This window comes from Panulirus ornatus, chromosome 21, assembly GCF_036320965.1.
Source record: "Panulirus ornatus isolate Po-2019 chromosome 21, ASM3632096v1, whole genome shotgun sequence".
NCBI classification, from domain to species: domain Eukaryota; kingdom Metazoa; phylum Arthropoda; class Malacostraca; order Decapoda; family Palinuridae; genus Panulirus; species Panulirus ornatus.
This window is the reverse complement of record NC_092244.1, coordinates 18,930,092-18,952,743: the sequence shown is the minus strand read 5'-3', so window position 1 is coordinate 18,952,743 and position 22,652 is coordinate 18,930,092. Positions and strand designations below refer to the sequence as shown.

Below are 22,652 nucleotides of genomic sequence, written 5' to 3'. Positions count from 1 at the left end.
GATTTGTGGTATCACCAACAAGTGTAAAGAATGTAAATAAGCACACCCTACACTCAATGCCATCTGTGGCTGCCCAGTAAACTAGTCTGGTAGCTGCAGTAATTTTAAGTCCCCATACGTAATTTTCTCCGGACTAAAGGAGGTGCAGAACCATCAGTTGCCGGAAATTTGGTGGTGTAGAGAAAAAGAAATGTACATTATTATATTATGTTATACTTTGTCGCTGTCTCCCGCATTAGCGAGGTAGTGCAAGGAAACAGACGAAAGAATGGCCCAACCCACCCACACACACATGTATATACATACCCGTCCACACGCGCACATATACATACCAATACACCTCAACGTATACATATACATACACACACAGACATATTCATAAATACACATGTACGTAATTCATACTGTCTGCCCTTATTCATTCCCGTCGCCACCCTGCCACACATGAAATGACAACCCCCCTCCCCCCACATGTGTGTGAGGTAGCGCTAGGAAAAGACAACAAAGGCCACATTCATTCCCACTCAGTCTCTAGCTATCATGTATAATGCACCGAAACCACAGCTACCTTTCCACATCCAGACCCCATAAAACTTTCCATGGTTTGCCCCAGACGCTTCACATGCCCTGGTTCAATCCATTGACAGCACATCGACCCCAGCATACCACATCATTCCAATTCACTCTATTCCTTGCACGCCTTTCACCCTCCTGCATGTTCAGGCCCCAATCACTCAAAATCTTTTTCACCCCATCTCCCACTTCTCGTTCCCTCCACCTCTGACACATATATCCTCTTTGTCAATCTTTCCTCACTCATTCTCTCCATGTGACCAAACCATTTCAAAACACCCTCTTCTGCTCTCTCAACCACACTCTTTTTATTACCACACATCTCTCTTACCCTTTCATTACTTACTTGATCAAACCACCTCACACCACATATTGTCCTCAAACATCTCATTTCCAGCACATCCACCCTCCCCAGCACAACTCTATCTATAGCCCATTCTTCGCAACTATATAACATTGTTGGAACCACTATTCCTTCAAACATACCCATTTTTGCTTTCCAAGATAACGTTCTTGACTTCAACACATTTTTCAATGCTCCCAGAACTTTCGCACCCTCCCCCACCCTATGATTTACTTCCGCTTCCATGGTTCCATCTGCTGCCAAATCCACTCCCAGATATCTAAAACACTTCACTTCCTCCAGTTTTTCTCCATTCAAACTTACTTCCCAATTGAATTGTCCCTCAACCCTACTGTACCTAATATAATTGCTCTTATTCACATTTACTCTCAGCTTTCTTCTTTCACACACTTTACCAAACTCACTCACCAGCTTCTGCAGTTTCTCACCCGAATCAGCTACCAGCGCTGTATCATCAGCAAACAACAACTGACTCACTTCCCAAGCTCTCTCATCCACAACAGACTACATACTTGCCCCTCTTTCCAAAACTCTTGCATTCACCTCCCTAACAACCCCATCCATAAACAAATTAAACAACCATGGAGACATCACACACCCCTGCCACAAACCAACATTCACTGAGAACCAATCACTTTTCCTCTCTTCCTACACATACACATGCCTTACATCCTTGATAAAAACTTTTCACTGCTTCTAACAACTTACCTCCCACACCATATATTCTTAATACCTTCGACAGAACATCTCTATCAACTCTATCATATGCCTTCTCCAGATCCATAAATGCTACATACAAATCCATTTGCTTTTCTAAGTATTTCTTACATACATTCTTCAAAGCAAACACCTGATCCACACATCCTCTACCACTTCTGAAACCACACTGCTCTTCCCCAATCTGATGCTCTGTACATGCCTTCACCCTCTCAATCAATACCCTTCCATTTAATTTCCCAGGAATACTCAATAAACTTATACCTCTGTAATTTGAGCACTCACTCTTATCCCCTTTGCCTTTGTTCAATGGCACTATGCAAGCATTCTGCCAGTCCTCAGGCACCTCACCATGAATCATACATACATTAGATAACCTTACCAACCAGTCAACAGTACAGTCACCCCCTTTTTTGATAGATTCCACTGCAATACCATCCAAACCTGCTGCCTTGCCAGCTTTCATCTTCCGCAAAGCTTTTACTACCTCTTCTCTGTTTACCAAATCATTTTCCCTAACCCTCTCACTTTGCACGTCACTTCGACCAAAACACCCTATATCTGCCACTCTGTCATCAAACACATTCAATAAACCTTCACAATACTCACTCCATCTCCTTCTCACGTCACCACTACTTGTTATCACCCTATTAGCCCCCTTCACTGATATTCCCATTTGCTCCCTTGTCTTACACACTTTATTTACCTCCTTCCAAAACATCTTTTTATTCTTAAACTCTCTAAGATTTAATGATACTCTCTCACCTCAACCCTCATTTGCCCTCTTTTTCACCTCTTGCACCTTTCTCTTGACCTCCTGCCGCTTTCTTTTAAACATCTCCCAGTCATTTGCATTGTTTCCCTGCAAAAATCATCTGAATGCCTCTCTCTTCTCTTTCACTAATAATCTCACTTCTTCATCCCACCACTCACTACCCTTTCTAATCTGCCCACCCCCCATGCTTCTCATGCCACAAGCATCTTTTGTGCAAGTCATCACTGCTTCCCTAAATACATCCCATTCCTCCCCCACCCCACTTACGTCCTATGTTCTCACCTTTTTCCATTCTGTACTCATTCTCTCCAGGTACTTCCTCACACAAGTCTCCTTCCCAAGCTCACTTACTCTCACCACTCTCTTCACCCTAACTTTCTCTCTTCTTTTCTGAAAACTTCTACAAATCTTCACCTTCGCCTCCAGAAGATAATGATCAGACATCCCTCCAGTTGCACCTCTCAGCACATTAACATCCAAAACTCTTTTGTGTGCCTATCAATTAACATTTAATCCAATAACGCTCTCTGGCCATCTCTCCTACTTACATACTTATACTTATGTATATCTCTCTTTTTAAACCAGGTATTCCCAATCACCAGTCCTTTTTCAGCACATAAATCTACAAGATCTTCACCATTTCCATTTACAACACTGAACACCCCATGTACACCAATTATTCCCTCAACTGCCACATTAATCACCTTTGCATTCAAGTCACCCATCATTATAACCTGGTCTCATGCATCAAAACTACTAACACACTCACTCAGCTGCTCCCAAATCACTTGCCTGTTATGATCTTTCTTCTCATGCCCAGGTGCATATGCACCAATAATCACCCATCTCTCTCCATCCACTTTCAATTTTACCCATATCAATCTAGTGTTTACTTTCTTACATTCTATCACATACTCCCTCCACTCCTGTTTCAGGAGTAGTGCTACTCCTTCCCTTGCTCTTGTCCTCTCACTAACCCCTGACTTTACTCCCAAGACATTCCCAAACCACTATTTCCCTTTACCCTTGAGCTTGGTTTCACTCAGAGCCAAAACATCCAGGTTCCTTTCCTCAAACATACTACCTATCTCTCCTTTTTTCTCATCTTGGTTACATCCACACACATTTAGACACCCCAATCTGAGCCTTCGAGGAGGATGAGCACTCCCCACGTGACTCCTTCTGTTTCCCCTTTTAGAAAGTTAGAATACAAGGAGGGGAGGGTTTCTAGCCTCCCACTCCTGACCACTTTAGTCGCCTTCTACGACACGTGAGGAGTGCGTGGGAAGTATTCTTTCTCCCCTATCCCCAGAGATTGTTGCGCTGGGGTGCAATATGGGAATATCTTGATCATGCACAAAATTGTGATCTTTTACTATATATATATAGTTTATATATATATATATATATATATATATATATATATATATATATATATATATATATATATATATATATATATATATATATATATATATATATATATATATATATATATATATATATATTATCCCTGGGGATAGGGAAGAAAGAATGCTTCCCACGTATTCCCTGCGTGTCGTAGAAGGCGACTAAAAGGGAAGGGAGTGGGGGGCTGGAAATCCTCCCCTCGTTTTTTTTTTTTTTTTTTTTTTTTTTTCCAAGGGAAGGAACAGAGAGGGGGGCCGGGTGAGGATGTTCCCTCAAAGGCCCAGTCCTCTGTTCTTGACGCTACCTTGCTATCGCGGGAAATGGCGAATAGTATGAAAAAAAAAAAAAAAATATATATATATATATATATATATATATATATATATATATATATATATATATATATATATTTTTTTTTTTTTTTTGCTTTGTCGCTGTCTCCCGCGTTTGCGAGGTAGCGCAAGGAAACAGACGAAAGAAATGGCCCAACCCACCCCCATACACATGTATATACATACGTCCACACACGCAAATATACATACCTACACAGCTTTCCATGGTTTACCCCAGACGCTTCACATGCCTTGATTCAATCCACTGACAGCACGTCAACCCCGGTATACCACATCGCTCCAATTCACTCTATTCCTTGCCCTCCTTTCACCCTCCTGCATGTTCAGGCCCCGATCACACAAAATCTTTTTCACTCCATCTTTCCACCTCCAATTTGGTCTCCCTCTTCTCCTCGTTCCCTCCACCTCCGACACATATATCCTCTTGGTCAATCTTTCCTCACTCATTCTCTCCATGTGACCAAACCATTTCAAAACACCCTCTTCTGCTCTCTCAACCACGCTCTTTTTATTTCCACACATCTCTCTTATCCTTACGTTACTTACTCGATCAAACCACCTCACACCACACATTGTCCTCAAACATCTCATTTCCAGCACATCCATCCTCCTGCGCACAACTTTATCCATAGTCCACGCCTCGCAACCATACAACATTGTTGGAACCACTATTCCTTCAAACATACCCATTTTTGCTTTCCGAGATAATGTTCTCGACTTCCACACATTCTTCAAGGCTCCCAGCATTTTCGCCCCCTCCCCCACCCTATGATCCACTTCCGCTTCCATGGTTCCATCCACTGCCAGATCCACTCCCAGATATCTAAAACACTTTACTTCCTCCAGTTTTTCTCCATTCAAACTTACCTCCCAATTGACTTGACAATCAACTCTACTGTCCCTAATAACCTTGCTCTTATTCACATTTACTCTTAACTTTCTTCTTTCACACACTTTACCAAACTCAGTCACCAGCTTCTGCAGTTTCTCACATGAATCAGCCACCAGCGCTGTATCATCAGCGAACAACAACTGACTCACTTCCCAAGCTCTCTCATCCCCAACAGACTTCATACTTGCCCCTTTTTCCAAAACTCTTGCATTCACCTCCCTAACAACCCCATCCATTAACAAATTAAACAACCATGGAGACATCACACACCCCTGCCGCAAACCTACATTCACTGAGAACCAATCACTTTTCTCTCTTCCTACACGTACACATGCCTTACATCCTCGATAAAAACTTTTCACTGCCTCTAACAACTTGCCTCCCACACCATATATTCTTAATACCTTCCACAGAGCATCTCTATCAACTCTATCATATGCCTTCTCCAGATCCATAAATGCTACATACAAATCCATTTGCTTTTCTAAGTATTTCTCACATACATTCTTCAAAGCAAACACCTGATCCACACATCCTCTACCACTTCTGAAACCACACTGCTCTTCCCCAATCTGATGCTCTGTACATGCCTTCACCCTCTCAACCAATACCCTCCCATATAATTTGCCAGGAATACTCAACAAACTTATACCTCTGTAATTTGAGCACTCACTCTTATCCCCTTTGCCTTTGTACAATGGCACTATGCACGCATTCCGCCAATCCTCAGGCACCTCACCATGAGTCATACATACATTAAATAACCTTCCCAACCAGTCAACAATACAGTCACCCCCTTTTTTAATAAATTCCACTGCAATACCATCCAAACCTGCTGCCTTGCCGGCTTTCATCTTCCGCAAAGCTTTTACTACCTCTTCTCTGTTTACCAAATCATTTTCCCTAACCCTCGCACTTTGCACACCACCTCGACCAAAACACCCTATATCTGCCACTCTATCATCAAACACATTCAACCAACCTTCAAAATACTCACTCCATCTCCTCCTGAAACAGGAGTTCTGGAAGTATGTGATAGAATGTAAGAAAGTAAATTCTCGATTAATATGGGTAAAACTGAAAGTTGATGGAGAGAGATGGGTGATTATTGGTGCATATGCACCTGGGCATGAGAAGAAAGATCATGAGAGGCAAGTGTTTTGGGAGCAGCTGAATGAGTGTGTTAGTGGTTTTGATGCACGAGACCGGGTTATAGTGTTGGGTGATTTGAATGCGAAGGTGAGTAATGTGGCAGTTGAGGGAATAATTGGTATACATGGGGTGTTCAGTGTTGTAAATGGAAATGGTGAAGAGCTTCTAGATTTATGTGCTGAAAAAGGACTGATGATTGGGAATACCTGGTTTAAAAAGCGAGATATACATAAGTATACTTATGTAAGTAGGAGAGATGGCCAGAGAGCGTTATTGGATTACGTGTTAATTGACAGGCGCACGAAAGAGAGACTTTTGGATGTTAATGTGCTGAGAGGTGCAACTGGAGGGACGTCTGATCATTATCTTGTGGAGGCTAAGGTGAAGATTTGTATGGGTTTCCAGAAAAGAAGAGTGAATGTTGGGGTGAAGAGGGTGGTGAGACTAAGTGAGCTTGGGAAGGAGACTTGTGTGAGGAAGTACCAGGAGAGACTGAGTACAGAATGGAAAAAGGTGAGAACAATGGAAGTAAGGGGAGTGGGGGAGAAATGGGATGTATTTAGGGAATCAGTGATGGATTGCGCAAAAGATGCTTGTGGCATGAGAAGAGTGGGAGGTGGGTTGATTAGAAAGGGTAGTGAATGGTGGGATGAAGAAGTAAGAGTATTAGTGAAAGAGAAGAGAGAGGCATTTGGACGATTTTTGCAGGGAAAAAATGAAATTGAGTGGGAGAATATAAAAGAAAGAGACAGGAGGTCAAGAGAAAGGTGCAAGAGGTGAAAAAAGGGCAAATGAGAGTTGGGGTGAGAGAGTATCATTAAATTTTAGGGAGAATAAAAAGATGTTCTGGAAGGAGGTAAATAAAGTGCGTAAGACAAGGGAGCAAATGGGAACTTCAGTGAAGGGCGCAAATGGGGAGGTGATAACAAGTAGTGGTGATATATATATATATATATATATATATATATATATATATATATATATATATATATATATATATATATATTCTTTTCTTTCTTTCATACTATTCGCCATTTCCCGCTTCAGCGAGGTAGCGTTAAGAACAGAGGACTGGGCCTCTGAGGAAACATCCTCACCTGGCCCCCTTCTCTGTTCCTTCCTTTGGAAAAAAAAAAAAAAAAATATATATATATATATATATATATATATATATATATATATATATATATATATATATATATATATATATATATATATTTTTTTTTTTTTTTTGCCGCTGTCTCCCGCGTTTGCGAGGTAGCGCAAGGAAACAGACAAAAGAAATGGCCCAACCCACCCCCATACACATGTATATACATACGTCCACACACGCATATATACATACCTACACAGCTTTCCATGATTTACCCCAGATGCTTCACATGCCTTGATTCAATCCACTGCCAGCACGTCAACCCCGGTATACCACATCGCTCCAATTCACTCTATTCCTTGCCCTCCTTTCATCCTCCTGCATGTTCAGTCCCCGATCACACAAAATCTTTTTCACTCCATCTTTCCACCTCCAATTTGTTCTCCCTCTTCTCCTCGTTCCCTCCACCTCCGACACATATATCCTCTTGGTCAATCTTTCCTCACTCATTCTCTCCATGTGACCAAACCATTTCAAAACACCCTCTTCTGTTCTCTCAACCACGCTCTTTTTATTTCCACACATCTCTCTTACCCTTACATTACTTACTCGATCAAACCACCTCACACCACACATTGTCCTCAAACATCTTATTTCCAGCACATCCATCCTCCTGCGCACAACTCTATCCATAGTCCACTTCTCATCCATATATATATATATATATATATATATATATATATATATATATATATATATATATATATATACATATATATATATATATATATATTTTTTGCTTTGTCGCTGCCTCCCGCGTTTGCGAGGTAGCGCAAGGAAACAGACGAAAGAAATGGCCCAACCCACCCCTATACACAATGTACACACACACACGCAAATATACATACCTATACATCTCAATGTACACATATATATACACACACAGACACATGTATATATACCCATGCACACAATTCACACTGTCTGCCCCTATTCATTCCCATCACCACCTCACCACACATGGAATACCATCCCCCTCCCCCCTAGTGTGTGTGAGGTAGCACTAGGAAAAGACAACAAAGGCCCCATTCGTTCACACTCAGTCTCCAGCTGTCACGCAATAATGCCCGAAACCACAGCTGCCTTTCCACATCCAGGCCCCACACAACTTTCCATGCTTTACCTCAGATGCTTCACATGCCCTGATTCAATCCACTGACAGCACGTCAACCCCGGTATACCACATCGATCCAATTCACTCTATTCCTTGCCCTCCTTTCACCCTCCTGCATGTTCAGGCCCCGATCACACAAAATCTTTTTCACTCCATCTTTCCACCTCCAATTTGGTCTCCCAATTCTCCTCGTTCCCTCCACCTCCGACACATATATCCTCTTGTTCAATCTTTCCTCATTCATTCTCTCCATGTGCCCAAACCATTTCAAAACACCCTCTTCTGCTCTCTCAACCACGCTCTTTTTATTTCCACACATCTCTCTTACCCTTACATTACTTACTCGATCAAACCACCTCACACCTCACATTGTCCTCAAACATCTCATTTCCAGCACATCCATCCTCCTGCGCACAACTCTATCCATAGCCCACGCCTCGCAACCATACAACATTGTTGAAACCACTATTCCTTCAAACACCTATTTTTGCTTTCCAAGATAATGTTCTCGACTTCCACACATTCTTCAAGGCTCCCAGGATTTTCGCCCCCTCCCCCACCCTATGATTCACTTCCGCTTCCATGGTTCCATCTGCTGCCAGATCCACTCCCAGATATCTAAAACACTTTACTTACTCCAGTTTTTCTCCATTCAAACCTACTTCCCAATTGACTTGACCCTCAACCCTACTGTACCTAATAACCTTGCTCTTATTCACATTTACTCTTAACTCTCTTCTTTCACACACTTTACCAAACTCAGTCACCAGCTTCTGCAGTTTCTCACATGAATCAGCCACCAGCGCTGTATCATCAGCGAACAACAACTGACTCACTTCCCAAGCTCTCTCATCCCCAACAGACTTCATACTTGCCCGTCTTTCCAAAACTCTTGCATTCACCTCCCTAACAACCCCATCCATAAACAAATTAAACAACCATGGAGACATCACACACCCCTGCCGCAAACCTACATTCACTGAGAACCAATCACTTTCCTCTCTTCCTACACGTACACATGCCTTACATCCTTCATAAAAACTTTTCACTGCTTCTAACAACTTGCCTCCCACACCATATATTCTTAATACCTTCCACAGAGCATCTCTATCAACTCTATCATATGCCTTCTCCAGATCCATAAATGCTACATACAAATCCATTTGCTTTTCTAAGTATTTCTCACATACATTCTCCAAAGGAAACACCTGATCCACACATCCTCTACCACTTCTGAAACCACACTGCTCTTCCCCAGTCTGATGCTCTGTACATGCCTTCACCCTCTCAATCAATACCCTCCCATATAATTTACCAGGAATACTCAACAAACTTATACCTCTGTAATTTGAGCACTCACTCTTATCCCCTTTGCCTTTGTACAATGGCACTATGCATGCATTCCGCCAATCCTCAGGCACCTCACCATGAGTCATACATACATTAAATAACCTTACCAACCAGTCAACAATACAGTCACCCCCATTTTTAATAAATTCCACTGCAATACCATCCAAACCTGCTGCCTTGCCAGCTTTTATCTTCCGCAAAGCTTTTACTACCTCTTCTCTGTTTACCAAATCATTTTCCCTAACCGTCTCACTTTGCACACCACCTTGACCAAAACACCCTATATCTGCCACTCTATCATCAAACACACTCAACAAACCTTCAAAATACTCACTCCATCTCCTTCTCACATCACCAATACTTGTTATCACCTCCTCATTTGCGCCCTTCACTGAAGTTCTCATTTGCTTCCTTGTCTTACGCACTTTATTTACCTCCTTCCAGAACATCTTTTTATTCTCTCTAAAATTTAATGATACTCTCTCACCCCAACTCTTATTTGCCCTCTTTTTCACCTCTTGCACCTTTCTCTTGACCTCCTGTCTCTTTCTTTTATACATCTCCCACTCAATTTCATTTTTTCCCTGCAAAAATCGTCCAAATGCCTCTCTCTTCTCTTTCACTAATAATCTTACTTCTTCATCCCACCACTCACTACCCTTTCTAATCAACCCACCTCCCACTCTTCTCATGCCACAAGCATCTTTTGTGCAATCCATCACTGATTCCCTAAATACATCCCATTCCTCCCCCACTCCCCTTACTTCCATTGTTCTCACCTTTTTCCATTCTGTACTCAGTCTCTCCTGGTACTTCCTCACACAAGTCTCCTTCCCAAGCTCACTTACTCTCACCACCCTCTTCACCCCAACATTCACTCTTCTTTTCTGAAAACCCATACAAATCTTCACCTTAGCCTCCACAAGATAATGATCAGACGTCCCTCCAGTTACACCTCTCAGCACATTAACATCCAAAAGTCTCTCTTTCGCGCGCCTGTCAATTAACACGTAATCCAATAACGCTCTCTGGCCATCTCTCCTGCTTACATATGTATACTTATGTATATCTCGCTTTTTTAACCAGGTATTCCCAATCACCAGTCCTTTTTCAGCACATAAATCTACAAGCTCTTCACCATTTCCATTTACAACACTGAACACCCCATGTATACCAATTATTCCCTCAACTGCCACATTACTCACCTTTGCATTCAAATCACCCATCACTATAACCCAGTCTCATGCATCAAAAACCACTAACACATTCATTCAGCTGCTCCCAAAACACTTGCGTCTCATGATCTTTCTTCTCATGCCCAGGTGCATATGCACCAATAATCACCCATCTCTCTCCATCAACTTTCAGTTTTACCCATATTAATCGAGAATTTACTTTCTTACATTCTATCACATACTCCCGCAACTCCTGTTTCAGGAGTACTGCTACTCCTTCCCTTGCTCTTGTCCTCTCACTAACCCCTGACTTTACTCCCAAGACATTCCCAAACCACTCTTCCCCTTTACCCTTGAGCTTCGTTTCACTCAGAGCCAAAACATCCAGGTTCCTTTCCTCAAACATACTACCTATCTCTCCTTTTTTCACATCTTGGTTACATCCACACACATTTAGACACCCCAGTCTGAGCCCTCGAGGAGGATGAGCACTCCCCGCATGACTCCTTCTTCTGTTTCCCATTTTAGAAAGTTAAAAATACAAGGAGGGGAGGATTTCTGGCCCCCCGCTCCCGTCCCCTCTAGTCGCCTTCTACGACACGCTTTTTATCTAGACAAAAATTTGTGACCATGAATTTGAGGGACACGTTTCTACAAATTAAGAGATTGAAAAGTGAGGAAGTCTTGCCGCACAGGTGGCAAAGCAGCTTTTGCAAGACCAGGAAGTGCTGCAGGGCCTAAATGGTTTGTGAGAGTACGACAACATAAACTAGAAAGATGCTGAGGGTGTCGAGTGGCTTCTTCAAGAAGTGCACGGATACCTACGTTTTGAACTTCACTTTCTATTTTTCCACCTTAAATTAGTCGTTTGGTATGGGCCCCAGCAGTTAAAAGAAGTGCTACTGCACCCCAAGTAGCATCTCTTGCTGCTGATACCAGCAGTGTATGCCCAAGCTGATCCTCTGTGTTGGTGTCGGCCCCTGAAGTCAGGAGGATTCGCAGGAGGTTGAGGTGGTGCTCAAAAATGGCCAAGTGTAATGGTGTGTGGCCTAAAGAATTCTTGGAATTTAAAGCTGCTCTTGTCCCTACCTCCACCACAGCTGCTAGGACACTTTCTGTATCTTGTTTACCACTTTGCACAGTAATATGTAATGGTGTTCCCATACTACAGTTATTAACACAAACTGCAGGTGGATGGGCAACTGCAAGCATTTTCACTGTATAGGATCTCACACCATTTACACTAACAGCATAGTGTAGTACTGTATTACCATGATTATCAGTTTGTGCAGGATTTGAATGGGCAGCAAGGAGAACCTCTACAAGTTCTGAGTTAGCTGATGCAGCAGCACGATGAAGTGGAGTACAACCATCCACATCGGTAACATCTACAACTGCTCCATGAGACAATAATAGTTCCACCAAAGCTTGACTTCCCCGCAAGGCTGCTAGGTGGAGTGGGGTGTGTCCCTGGTGAGTGCGAGCATTGACATTAGCTCGAGCCTTGATAAGGAGACGGGCAAGATGAGGATAACCATGGGTGCATGCAATATGTAACGGGGTCAGACCTCCAGAATCTCCTTGGTTTATGCTTACACCCAACTCAACCAAAAGCTGAACCATGTCAAGATCATTGTTTTCAACACAGAGGCAGAGAGCTGGCCGCTGCTATGAGTTGACAGAGAAGCGTGTGTCTGTGTCAACTCCAGCCTGAAAAAGTTTGTGAGCATGGTTGACATCATTGTTCTGGATGGCCACCAGCAGCTGGAAGTCCAGTGCCCATCAACGAACTACTGCTGTCATCACTATATATATATATATACTTCCCAGGTATTCCCTGCGTGTCGTAGAAGGCGACTAAAAGGGGAGGGAGCGGGGGGCTGGAAATCCTCCCCTCTCATTTTTTTTTTAATTTTCCAAAAGAAGGAACAGAGGGGGCCAGGTGAGGATATTCCAAAAAAGGCCCAGTCCTTTGTTCTTAATGCTACCTTGCTAATGTGGGAAATGGTGAATAGTTTAAAAAAAAAAAAAAAAGAAATCCTCCCCTCTCGTTTTTTTTAATTTTCCAAATGAAGGAACAGAGAAGGGGCCAGGTGAGGATATTCCCTCAAAGGCCCAGTCCTCTGTTCTTAACGCTACCTCGCTAACGCGGGAAATGGCGAATAGTATGAAAGAAAAAGAAGAATATATATATATATATATATATATATATATATATATATATATATATATATATATATATATATATATATATTTTTTTTTGCTTTGTCGCTGTCTCCCGCGTTTGCGAGGTAGCGCAAGGAAACAGACGAAAGAAATGGCCCAACCCACCCCCATACACATGTATATACATACGTCCACACACAAATATACATACCTACACAGCTTTCCATGGTTTACCCCAGACGCTTCACATGCCCTGATTCAATCCACTGACAGCACGTCAACCCCGGTATACCACATCGATCCAATTCACTCTATTCCTTGCCCTCCTTTCACCCTCCTACATGTTCAGGCCCCGATCACACAAAATCTTTTTCACTCCATCTTTCCACCTCCAATTTAGTCTCCCACTTCTCCTCGTTCCCTCCACCTCCGACACATATATCCTCTTGGTCAATCTTTCCTCACTCATTCTCTCCATGTGCCCAAACCATTTCAAAACACCCTCTTCTGCTCTCTCAACCACGCTCTTTTTATTTCCACACATCTCTCTTACCCTTACGTACTTACTCGATCAAACCACCTCACACCACACATTGTCCTCAAACATCTCATTTCCAGCACATCCATCCTCCTGCGCACAACTCTATCCATAGCCCACGCCTTGCAACCATACAACATTGTTGGAACCACTATTCCTTCAAACATACCCATTTTTGCTTTCCGAGATAACGTTCTCGACTTCCACACATTCTTCAAGGCTCCCAGAATTTTCGCCCCCTCCCCCACCCTATGATCCACTTCCGCTTCCATGGTTCCATGCACTGCCAGATCCACTCCCAGATATCTAAAACACTTTACTTCCTCCAGTTTTTCTCCATTCAAACTTACCTCCCAATTGACTTGACCCTCAACCCTACTGTACCTAATAACCTTGCTCTTATTCACATTTACTCTTAACTTTATATATATATATATATATATATATATATATATATATATATATATAAGCCGGCAAGGCAGCAGGTTTGGATGGTATTGCAGTGGAATTTATTAAAAAAGGGGGTGACTGTATTGTTGACTGGTTGGTAAGGTTATTTAATGTATGTATGACTCATGGTGAGGTGCCTGAGGATTGGCGGAATGCGTGCATAGTGCCATTGTACAAAGGCAAAGGGGATAAGAGTGAGTGCTCAAATTACAGAGGTATAAGTTTGTTGAGTATTCCTGGTAAATTATATGGGAGGGTATTGATTGAGAGGGTGAAGGCATGTACAGAGCATCAGATTGGGGAAGAGCAGTGTGGTTTCAGAAGTGGTAGAGGATGTGTGGATCAGGTGTTTGCTTTGAAGAATGTATGTGAGAAATACTTAGAAAAGCAAATGGATTTGTATGTAGCATTTATGGATCTGGAGAAGGCATATGATAGAGTTGATAGAGATGCTCTGTGGAAGGTATTAAGAATATATGGTGTGGGAGGCAAGTTGTTAGAAGCAGTGAAAAGTTTTTATCGAGGAGGTAAGGCATGTGTACGTGTAGGAAGAGAGGAAAGTGATTGGTTCTCAGTGAATGTAGGTTTGCGGCAGGGGTGTGTGATGTCTCCATGGTTGTTTAATTTGTTTATGGATGGGGTTGTTAGGGAGGTAAATGCAAGAGTACTGGAAAGAGGGGCAAGTATGAAGTCTGTTGGGGATGAGACAGCTTGGGAAGTGAGTCAGTTGTTGTTCGCTGATGATACAGCGCTGGTGGCTGATTCATGTGAGAAACTGCAGAAGCTGGTGACTGAGTTTGGTAAAGTGTGTGGAAGAAGAAAGTTAAGAGTAAATGTGAATAAGAGCAAGGTTATTAGGTACAGTAGGGGTGAGGGTCAAGTCAATTGGGAGGTGAGTTTGAATGGAGAAAAACTGGAGGAAGTGAAGTGTTTTAGATATCTGGGAGTGGATCTGTCAGCGGATGGAACCATGGAAGCGGAAGTGGATCATAGGGTGGGGGAGGGGGCGAAAATTTTGGGAGCCTTGAAAAATGTGTGGAAGTCGAGAACATTATCTCGGAAAGCAAAAATGGGTATGTTTGAAGGAATAGTGGTTCCAACAATGTTGTATGGTTGCGAGGCGTGGGCTATGGATAGAGTTGTGCGCAGGAGGATGGATGTGCTGGAAATGAGATGTTTGAGGACAATGTGTGGTGTGAGGTGGTTTGATCGAGTAAGTAACGTAAGGGTAAGAGAGATGTGTGGAAATAAAAAGAGCGTGGTTGAGAGAGCAGAAGAGGGTGTTTTGAAATGGTTTGGGCACATGGAGAGAATGAGTGAGGAAAGATTGACCAAGAGGATATATGTGTCGGAGGTGGAGGGAACGAGGAGAAGAGGGAGACCAAATTGGAGGTGGAAAGATGGAGTGAAAAAGATTTTGTGTGATCGGGGCCTGAACATGCAGGAGGGTGAAAGGAGGGCAAGGAATAGAGTGAATTGGAGCGATGTGGTATACAGGGGTTGACGTGCTGTCAGTGGATTGAATCAAGGCATGTGAAGCGTCTGGGGTAAACCATGGAAAGCTGTGTAGGTATGTATATTTGCGTGTGTGGACGTGTGTATGGGGGTTGGGCCATTTCTTTCGTCTGTTTCCTTGCGCTACCTCGCAAACGCGGGAGACAGCGACAAAGTATAAAAAAAAAAAAAAAAAAAATATATATATATATATATATATATATATATATATATATATATATATATATATATATATATATATTATCCCTGGGGATAGGGGATTAAGAATACTTCCCACGTATTCCCTGCGTGTCGTAGAAGGCGACTAAAAGGGGAGGGAGCGGGGGGCTGGAAATCCTCCCCTCTCGTTTTTTTTTTTTTTTTTTTCCAAAAGAAGGAACAGAGGGGGCCAGGTGAGGATATTCCAAAAAAGGCCCAGTCCTCTGTTCTTAACGCTACCTCGCTAATGCGGGAAATGGCGAATAGTTTAAAAGAAAAGAAAAAGAAATATATATATATATATATATATATATATATATATATATATATATATATATATATATATATATATATATATATCTTTCTTTCTTTTCTTTCATACTATTCGCCATTTCTCGCATTAGCAAGGTAGTGTTTAGAACAGATGACTGGGCCTTTGAGGGAGTATCCTTACCGGGCCCCTTTCTCTGTTCCTTCTTTTGGGAAAAAAAAAAAAAACAAGAGGGGAGTATTTCCAGCCACCCGCTCCCTCCCCTTTTAGTGGCGTTCTACAACACGCAGGGAATATGTGGGAAGTATTCTTTCTCCCCTATCCCCAGGGATATATATTTATAAATATATATATATTTTTTTTCATAATATTTGCCATTTTCCGCGATAGCGAGGTAGCGTTAAGAACAGAGGACTGAGCCTTTGAGGGAATATCCTCGCCTGGCCCCTTCTCTGTTCCTTCTTTTGGAAAATTAAAAAAAACGAGAGGGGAGGATTTCTAGCCCCCCGCTCCCTTTCCTTTTAGTCGCCTTCTGCGACACGCAGGGAATACGTGGGAAGTACTCTTTCTCCCCTATCCCCAGGGATAATATATATGGAGAAGGCATATGATAGAGTTGATAGAGATGCTCTGTGGAAGGTACTAAGAATATATGGTGTGGGAGGCAACTTGTTAGAAGCAGTGAAAAGTTTTTATCGAGGATGTAAGGCATGTGTACGTGTAGGAAGAGAGGAAAGTGATTGGTTCTCAGTGAATGTAGGTTTGCGGCAGGGATGTGTGATGTCTCCATGGTTGTTTAATTTGTTTATGGATGGGGTTGTTAAGGAGGTGCATGCAAGAGTGTTGGAAAGAGGGGCAAGTATGCAGTCTGTTGGGGATGAGAGAGCTTAGGAAGTGAGTCAGTTGTTGTTCGCTGATGATACTGTGCTGGTGGCTGATTCATGTGAGAAACTGCAGAAGCTGGTGACTGAGTTTGGTAAAGTGTGTGAAAGAAGAAAGTTAAGAGTAGATGTGAATAAGAGCAAGGTTATTAGGTACAGTAGGGTTGAGGTTCAAGTCAATTGGGAGGTAAGTTTGAATGGAGAAAAACTGGAGGAAGTAAAGTGTTTTAGATATCTAGGAGTGGATCTGGCAGCGGATGGAACCATGGAAGCGGAAGTGAATCATAGGGTGGGGGAGGGGGCGAAAATGCTGGGAGCCTTGAAGAATGTGTGGAAGTCGAGAATATTATCTCGGAAAGCAAAAATGGGTATGTTTGAAGGAATGGTGGTTCCAACAATGTTGTATGGTTGCGAGGTGTGGGCTATGGATAGAGTTGTGCACAGGAGGGTGGATGTGCTGGAAATGAGATGTTTGAGGACAATATGTGGTGTGAGGTGGTTTGATCGAGTAAGTAATGTAAGGGTAAGAGAGATGTGTGGAAATAAGAAGAGCATGGTTGAGAGAGCAGAAGAGGGTTTTTTGAAATAGTTTGGGCACATGGAGAGAATGAGTGAGGAAAGATTGACCAAGAGGATATATGTGTCGGAGGTGGAGGGAACAAGAAGTGGGTGACCAAATTGGAGGTTGAAAGATGGAGAGGAAAAGATTTTGAGTGATCGGGGCCTGAACATGCAGGAGGGTGAAAGGCGGGCAAGGAATGGAGTGAATTGGAACAATGTGGTATACCGGGACTGACGTGCTGTCAGTGGATTGAATCAGGGCACGTGAAGCGTCTGGGGTAAACCATGGAAAGCTCTGTGGGGCCTGGATGTGGAAAGGGAGCTGTGGCTTCGGGCATTATTGCATGACAGCTAGAGACTGAGTGTGAACAAATGTGGCCTTTGTTGTCTTTTCCTAGCGCTACCTCGCACACTTGAGGGGGGAGGGGGATGTTATTCCATGTGTGGCGAGGTGGCGATGGGAATGAATAAAGGCAGACAGTGTGAATTGTGTGCCTGTGTATGTATGTATATGTCTGTGTGTGTATATATATATGTGTACATTGAGATGTATGGGTATGTATATTTGCATGTGGGGACGTGTATGTATATACAACATTGTTGGAACCACTATTACCTCAAACATACCCATTTTATCTTTACGAGATAATGTTCTCGACTTCCACACATTCTTCAAGGCTCCCAGGATTTTCGCCCCCTCCCCCACCCTATGATTCACTTCCGCTTCCATGTGTCCATCCACTGCCAGATCCACTCCCAGATATCTAAAACACTTTACTTCCTCCAGTGTTTCTCCATTCAAACTTACCTTTCGATTGACTTGACCCTCAACCCTACTGTACCTAAAACCTTTGCTCTTATTCACATTTACTCTTAACTTTCTTCTTTCACACACTTTACCAAACTCAGTCACCAGCTTCTGCAGTTTCTCACATGAATCAGCCACCAGCGCTGTATCATCAGCGAACAACAACTGACTCACTTCCCAAGCTGTCTCATCCCCAACAGACTTCATACTTGCCCCTCTTTCCAAAACTCTTGCATTCACCTCCCTAACAACCCCATCCATAATGCAAGGAAACAGACGAAAGATTGGCCCAACCCACCCACATACACATGTATATACATACACGTCCACACATGTAAATATACATACCTATACATCTCAACGTATACATATGTGACCAAACCATTTCAAAAAAAGAGAAAAAGCATATATATATTTATTTGTTTTTATTATACTTGATTGCTGTTTCTCAGGTACCCATTTTATCGACCAACCCCTAGGGATGGATGAACAGCTGGGATGACTGTGGACCTACTGCCCCAACCAGGATTCAAACCTGTGCGCTTGACCCTGGGCAGCCTCTAAATGTGTCATGGTCAGAACGCTTACTGCTACACCATGGGAGTTCATAGTACCAATCCTAAAATGCATTGAATTCTCCCTCATCCTACTGCCTCTTATCACTCAATTCTCAGTATCCTGACTTTGTGAAAAAAAAGAGTGTTCCACAGCAGAATTAAAGAAAACATCTCACTCTCACCAACTCAGCATGGCTTCATACCCAAGCACCCTGTCACCATACTACAGGCTAAACTTGCCCAACATCCTAGATGGAGTCTACCAACCACAACCTCGTCCCATATAGCACTAGTGGCAAAAGAAGGTAACAAAAGAATTTGTGGCTGTCCCTTGGCACATCTTCTCAAAACAAATTCTTGACATGACCCTCCACAACAATGACTAAAATCGGTGGATATTTTTAACCAGCTGCTATGCCAGAGCAGTTCCATATCCAGTTCTCTTCATTCTCTTCTTCCACAACCCCTCATTACCTCAGACAAACCTAAACATGAACGTCCTTTCATGTGCAAACAATCTCACAGTTATGTCACAAGACCTTGACATTGCATGCAGGACTACATTACACATTTGGAAAAAATGGCAAACCCAGAACTGAATGTCAGCACCTCCACAGACATCTTCAATTGCTCTTTTACAGACAGACGTGAATCCAGTTTGCACTCTGTCTACAGTCACCTTGGAGGGATGGTCACTCCTTTCAAGGCTTCACCTATGACACACACAAGACATTCACTTTCCACAGCAATAACATGAACACAAAAGCAGTACAAAAACTAAATGCCATTAGGAATCTAACTGGCACCAGATTTGGACATGGAAAAGAATCCCTTACCATTTTATACAAAATACCTCATCTGTTCTACTTTAAACTATACCTCACCTGCCTGGTCTTCCACCCTCTCAAAACCAAATCCCAGTGCCTGTTGATTTAAGTGTACTGGATTTAAGCTGATTTTAGAATAACTCACAAGGTCCATTTACACTTTATTTTAATTTACATAGGCTTAAGTTTGGAATAACTCAATCATCATTTGGCTGACATTGTGGAGGTGTGGCATTTACAGGACCATGTAAGAAGCATGCATAAGTATGACATGGATACAGTCAATAGTTACGGAGTTCTACCATATTTTGTGGTGCAGTATACTGTATATTGTCCGTGTTTTGCTCCTTGTCTCATGACATTTTAGTTTTGTTAAGTATTTTAGGTACCTGTGGTGCTAAGAAGCATATTGCCATCACCAATGAGGTTAAGTTGGATGCTCTTATACTTTATGAGAGAGGCAAATGAATAGCCAATACTAAGCTTTCCCTTGGACTTAGTGAATCTGCTTTATGGGCTATTCATGATAGTACAGAGAAGATCTAAGAAAGTGTTAAGTGTGGAACATTTTTCAGTGCATTTAAGATCTCATATTCCTGATGTTTGATTATAGAGAGATTGGAACACATCTTGAGCATATGGATCGAACACCAAATTCATATTGTAGTAGTATACAGTGATGTGAGTGAACTATTTATTTTTTTGATAACCACTCGGAAAATGAAATGCAGTAAGTCCCAAGGGCACTTTCGTGTACTACACCTTCATGGGAGACTAAGTCTAAGGCAGAGGATTACTCTAGAATCAATATGTGTATGGGAAGAGGAAATGTGTTGTTTGTGTCCATATGTGCGTGGCTTCTGGTAGTTAGTTGTAGCACCACATATTTCATGAAATTTGATTACACAGATTACATGGATGGGACAGTTGATGCAGACATTCCCTAATATTCATGGTAGAATTCTTTGTGTACAAACTTAATAAGAGAAGATTCAATGGTATTTCTCTTGATTAGAGAGTTTCAAGTTTTAACTTAAGTAGCATTGGTCCAGTCAGTACAGTGGTCATTATTTCTAATATGAATGAATAGTGCATTGGAAAGCAGTCCTTTTCTTATACAATATTAATGTTTAAGTCTAACAGAAAGATCCTTACCAATCTGTCCTATATAGAACATGTTACAACTTTTGCAGGGTATTCTGTAAGCACAGCCCACAGACTTTGCTGGTGAGTTTTTGATTAAAATGATAGTATTAGTATTGCTGAAAGGTACATTTACAGTTTATGGAAAAGAACAAAGGGTTCTTGGTATCATGGGGAGGCTTCAAGTTGAATGAATGATTTCTCTACCAAATTAAATATTTCGTGAATCATCTTGTACACGTATATAATTATTTATTTATTTATTTTGCTTTGTCGCTGTCTCCCGCGTTAGTGAGGTAGCGCAAGGAAGCAGATGAAAGAATGGCCCAATCCACCCACATACATATGTATATACATACACATCCACACATGCAAATATACATGTCTATACATTTCAACATATACATATATATACACACACAGACATATACATATATGCACATGTACATAATTCTTACTGTCTGCCTTTATTCATTCCCATCGCCATCCTACCACACATGAAATAACAAATAACAACCCTCTCCCCCCGCATGTGCACGAGGTAGTGCTAGGAAAAGACAACAAAGGCCACATTCGTTCACACTCAGTCTTTAGCTGTCATGTATAAAATATATATACCTATATGCACTGAAACCACAGCTCCCTTTCCACATCCAGGCCCCACAGAACTTTCCATAGTTTACCCCAGACACTTCACACGCCCTGGTTCAATCCATTGACACCACGTCAACCCTGGTATACCACATCGTTCCAGTTCACTCTATTCCTTGCCCGCCTTTCACCCTCCTGCATGTACAGGCCCCGATCACTCAAAATCTTTTTCACTCCATCTTTCCACCTCCAATTTGGTCTCCCACTTCTCCTAGTTCCCTCCACCTGTGACACATATATCCTCTTTGTCAATTTTTCCTCACTCATTCTCTCCATGTGACCAGACCATTTCAAAACACCCTCTTCTGCTCTCTCAACCACACTCTTTTTGTTACCACGCATCTCTCTTACCCTTTCATTACTTACTCGATTGAACCACCTCACACCACATATTGTCCTCAAACATCTCATTTCCAGCACATCCACCCTCCTCCGCTCAACTCTCTGTATAGCCCACGCCTCACAACCATATGAAACATATGGTTGATAAATTGAACTGATGATAATGACAGATATTTGGTAAGATTTGCATGTATTTAATCTATTTTCTCTTATGTTTTTCTGAATATATTGATTATTATTAATGGAAGAGAATTGTGTTGAAAATATAGATGAACAGTACAGTTCACCATATCATCTTGTCAATTATAATTGGGAGAGCTAAGTAAGATTTTTTTCATAGGTACTTCGGAAGAGAAGTTTTTAGAAAATATATATGAAGAATGAAAATTTATTGTATCATTCTATCGGTTATGGGTTGAATGTTTTAAAGTGAAGGTAGGCAGGCAATAAGTAGAAATTTCATGTTACAGGTACACCACCGATTTTCCGGCACTCTTGGTTCCAAAGCCTTGCTGGATTAACCATTTTACTGGACCAACCATGGTCACATAATGATAATTCATCAACACACCTCTAACCCACTAAATATACATCTCTCATGTGTCTAAAGTATACCATGGACTGCTAGAAATTTAGATTAAATATTAAATGAAAATCAAATAGATAAATGAAATACACTATACACCTGCTGAGGACTGAGGTGCTCGTCAGCTACG

At 41.9% G+C, this 22,652-nt stretch overlaps 1 protein-coding gene and 1 pseudogene across 1 annotated transcript in view; one reads left to right on the top strand and one right to left on the bottom strand.

The window, feature by feature from the left end:
• Nucleotides 1-22,652, top strand: part of LOC139756395 (uncharacterized) — a 665,354-nt gene that overhangs the window by 641,593 nt on the left and 1,109 nt on the right. The window contains exon 26 of the transcript XR_011714330.1: nucleotides 18,869-22,652. This exon is cut by the window's right edge and continues 1,109 nt beyond it. The gene's annotated coding sequence lies outside the window, so the exon portion shown is untranslated. The remainder of the gene's footprint in view (nucleotides 1-18,868) is intronic.
• On the bottom strand, nucleotides 10,926-12,980 carry LOC139756214 (uncharacterized; annotated as a pseudogene).